Below are 4,455 nucleotides of genomic sequence, written 5' to 3' on the forward strand. Positions count from 1 at the left end.
TCCTTTGAATAAATACCCAGAAGTGGACTTGCTGGATCATATAGTATTTCTGTTTTTAATTTTTTGGGGCACCTCCCTTTTGTTTTCCTTCTTGGGGGCACCAATTCACATTCCCATCAGCAGTGCCCAGGGTTCTCTTTTCTCCACATTCTCACCAACACCTGTTGTTTTCTTATTTTTTTGGTGCTCGCCATTCTGACAGGTGTGAGGGGATAGCTTGTTGTGGTTTTGATATGCATTTCCCTGATGATGAGTGATGTTGTGCGTCTTTCCGTATACCCATTGGCTATGTGTATGCTTTTTTTTTTTTTTTTGAAAAAATGTCTGTCCATTTGCTATCAAGGTGTATGAGTTTTTTATGTATTTTGGATATTAACCCCTGATCAACTAGATGATTTGCTGTTATTTTCTCCCTTTCAGTAAGTTGCCTTTCCATTTTGTTGAGGGTTTCCTTTTTGCTGTGTGAAAGCCTTTTAGTTTGACGCAGTCCCATTTATTTATTTTTGGTTTTGTTGCCTTTCCTTCTGGGGTAACATTGTTTAAAAAAAAAATTGTTGGCAAGGCTGATAAACCTAAGTTTTTTTCTAGGACTTTTGTGGTTTCAGGCCTTATGCTTAAGTCTTTTGTCCATCTTGAGTTAGTTTTTGTGTATGGTTAAAATAGTGGTCAAGTTTCATTCTTTCGCATGAGGCTGTGCAGTTTTCCTAGCAATGTTATAAATTCCCATTATATATTCTTGGCACCAGACATTTATGTGGTTAGAAATTAATTGACCACATTTGTGTGGGTTTATTTCTGGGCTCTCTTACTCAGCTCTATTGATCTCTGTGTGTGTGTGTTTATGCCAATACTGTACTGTTTTAATTCCTATAGCTTTGTGATATAGTTTAAAATCAGGAAGTATAATGCTTCCAGCTCTGTTCGTCTTTTTCAAGATTGTTCTGTTTATTTGGGATCTTTTGTGGTTCCATACACATTTTAAGATCGTTGTATTTCTGTAAAAAATGCCATTAGAATTTTGATAGGAATAGCATGGAATCTATATATCACATTGGGTAGTATGAACATTTTAATTATTAATTCTACCCATCCACAAGCATGGAATATCCTTCCTTTTGTGTCTTCTTCACTTTCTTTGTTCCTGATCTTAGAGGAAAAACTTTCAGCTTTTTACCATTGACTATGATGTTAGCTGTGTGCTTGTTGTATATGACCTTTATTAAGTTGACTTACATTCCCTCCATACCCACTTTGCTGAAAGTGATCCTTAATGGATGCTGAATTTTGTCAGATGTTTTCTCTGCATAAACTGAGATGATCATCTGACTTGTATCCTTCCTTTTGTTAGTGATTGATTTGCGGACGTTGAACCATACTTCATCTCTGGAATAAATCCCACTTGATCACAGTGTCTAATCCTTTTAATATATTGTTGAATTTGGTTTGCTAATATTTTGTTGAGGATTTTTGTGCCTGTGTTCATCAGGGATATTGGCCTGTAATTTTCTTGGGGTGTCCTTGTCTGGTTTTGATAGGGTAATTCCAGGCTCATAAAATGCGTTTGGAAGTATTCCCTCCTCTGTTTTTTTGGAAAAGTTTGAGAAGGATTGACGTTAATTCTTCTTTTAAATGTTTGGTAGTATTCACCAATGAAGCTACCTGTCCTGGATTTTTTTTTGTTGGGAGGTTTTTTGTTTTGTTTTGTTTTGTTTTTTAAAAGATTTTATTTATTTACCTGACAGAGATCACAAGTAGGCAGAGAGGCAGGCAGAGAGAGAGAGGGAAGCAGGCTCCCTGCTGAGCAGAGAGCCCGATGCGGGGCTCAATCCCAGGACTCTGGGATCATGACCTGAGCTGAAGGTAGAGGCTTTAAGCCACTGAGCCACCCAGGCACCCCAGGGGAGGTTTTTGATTATTGATTAAATCTTCTGACTAGTAAATTGGTCTCTTCATCTTTTCTATTTCTGCATGATTCAATCTTGATAGACTATATGTTTCTTGGAATTTGTTCATTTCTTCTAGGTTCTCCAATTTTTTGGTGTATAATTGTTCATAGTAGTCTCATATGATTTTGTATTTCTGTGGTATCTGTTGTAACTCTTATCTTTCATTTTTTATTTTACTTGGGTCCTCTTTTTTTTCTCTTGCTGAGTCCAACTAAACATTATCAGTTTTATCTTTTCAAAAAACCAGCTCTTAGTTTCAAAAACACCAGCTTCTTAGTTTGATCTTTTCTGTTGCCTTTTTAGTCTCTATTTCATTTATTTTCACTCTGATCTTTGTTATTTCCTTCCTTCTACTAACTTTGGGCCTCATTCGTCCATTTTCTAGTTCCTTGACATGTAAAGTTGTGTATTTGAGATCTTTCTTCTTTCCTTTTTTTTTTAAACAATTTGTTTATTCTTTAAGTAAACTCTGTGCCCAACGTGGGGCCCAAACTCACAACCCCAAGATCAAGAGTCACATGCTCTACCAAATGAGCTGGCCAGGCACCCCTTCCTTATTTCTTGAGGTGGGCATTTATTGCTATGAACTTTCCCCTTAGAATTGCTTTTGCTGCATCCAGTAAGTTTTGGTATGCTGCATTTCCATTTTCACTTGTCTTAAGGTATTTTTTTATTTCTCTTTTGATTCCTTCTTTGATCCATTGATTGTTTAAGAATGTCGTTAAATCTCCATATGTCTGTGAATTTTCCAGGCTTCTTTTTGTAATTGATTTCAGACTACTGTGGTCAGAAAAGGTACTTGGTATGATTTCAGTCTTCCTAAATTGATACTGGAGAATGATCCATGTGCACTTGAGAAGAATGTGTATTCTGTTACTTTTGGATGGAATATTCTAAACGTGCCTGTTTTTGCCTCCCAGTGTCCTTTTTTTTTTTTTTTAACATTTTAAAAATTTAAATTCAATTAATTAACATATAACATATTATTAGTTTCAGAGGTAGAGGTCAGTGATTCATCAGTCTTAAATAATACCCAGTGCTCATTCCATCACATGCCCTCCTTCACGTTTATCATCCAGTTATCCCATTCCCCGCCCCCCAAGCAACCCCGCCCCTCAAGCCCCCAATGATTAAGAATCTCTTCTGTCTAAATACACCTGTTAAGTTCATCTTGTCTAATGTGTCTTTCAAGATCAGCGTTCCCTTATTGACCCGTCTGAATGATTTCTTCATTGATGTAAGTGGGTATTAAAAGACCCTATCATTTTTGCTGTCTGTTTCTCCTTTTAGGTCTATTAAATCTTGCTTTGTATATTTAAGTGTTTCTATGTGGAGTGCATAAATATTTACAAATGTTATATCCTCTTGTTGGATCGACCCCTTTATTATTATATAATCACCTTCTTTGTCTCTTTCTTACAGTCCTAAAGTCTATTTTGTCTGAGAGAAATACAGCTACCCCAGCTTTCTCTTGGTTGCCATTTAATGGAATATTTTCCATCCCTTCACTTTTAGTCAGTCTTCACAACAGCCTACAAAGCCATATGGTACCTCCCTGAGCTCGTCATCTACAGTGCCCGCAGCTCAATCTTCTCCAGCACACCAACCTTGCTGTTCCACACACATTCCCCCCGTAGAACCTTTGTTCTAGTTGTTTTCTCTGGTTGGAATAGTCCTGTGGTAACCGTCCTCCGAGATGGGCCCCAGTGAGTCCCACCCGCTGGTATTCAGGCTGAATAGAGCCAACCAGTGCAACCAGTAGGACGCCAGCAGGGATGGCTTGCAACTTCTGAGGCTAGGTCATAAAAAGCATTGTGATTCCTGTCTTGCTCTTTCTTGGATCACTGGCTCTGGGGGAAAGCCGGCCACCCTGTCATGCGGGTACTCACACAGCCCCGTGGAGAGGCCCATGCGCTGAGGAGCAAAGAGCGCCGCGGACAGACACGTGAGCAGCTGGCCACGCGGGTGAGCGCCCTTAGCAGTAGATGATCCTTGTCTAGGCACGGCTTCCTACACTGCAGGCCCAGCCAACGTCTTGACTACAGTCTTGGGAGACTTCCTGAGTCAGTTAAGCTGCTTCTCAATTCCTGACCCACAGAATTATGAGAAAACAGATGCTTATTCTTGTTGAAAGCTTCTAAGTTCTGGGGTGATTTGTGTACCAGGGGTAGTTTATACAACCATGTCCCCCCTCCCAATGCTGACTTGGTTAATGCCTTCACTTCCTTCAAATCCTTTCTCAAATCACACTTATCCAATGATGTGTACCCTCAGCATTCTGTTTATTTCTTTATTTGAGAGAGAGTACAAGTGGGTAGAGGGGCAGACCCCTCGCTGGGCAGAGAGCCTGATGCAGGGCTCGATCCCAGGACCCTGGGATCCTGACCTGAGCTGAAGGTGATAGTTAACCGACTGAACCACCCAGGAGCCCATACCCTCAGCATTCTATTCAGTATTTTAATCTGTGCCCACTCTCTTGCCCTGTCCGCCAAACCACGATTCCTTTTCA

Source organism: Meles meles, chromosome X (genome assembly GCF_922984935.1).
Source record: "Meles meles chromosome X, mMelMel3.1 paternal haplotype, whole genome shotgun sequence".
NCBI classification, from domain to species: domain Eukaryota; kingdom Metazoa; phylum Chordata; class Mammalia; order Carnivora; family Mustelidae; genus Meles; species Meles meles.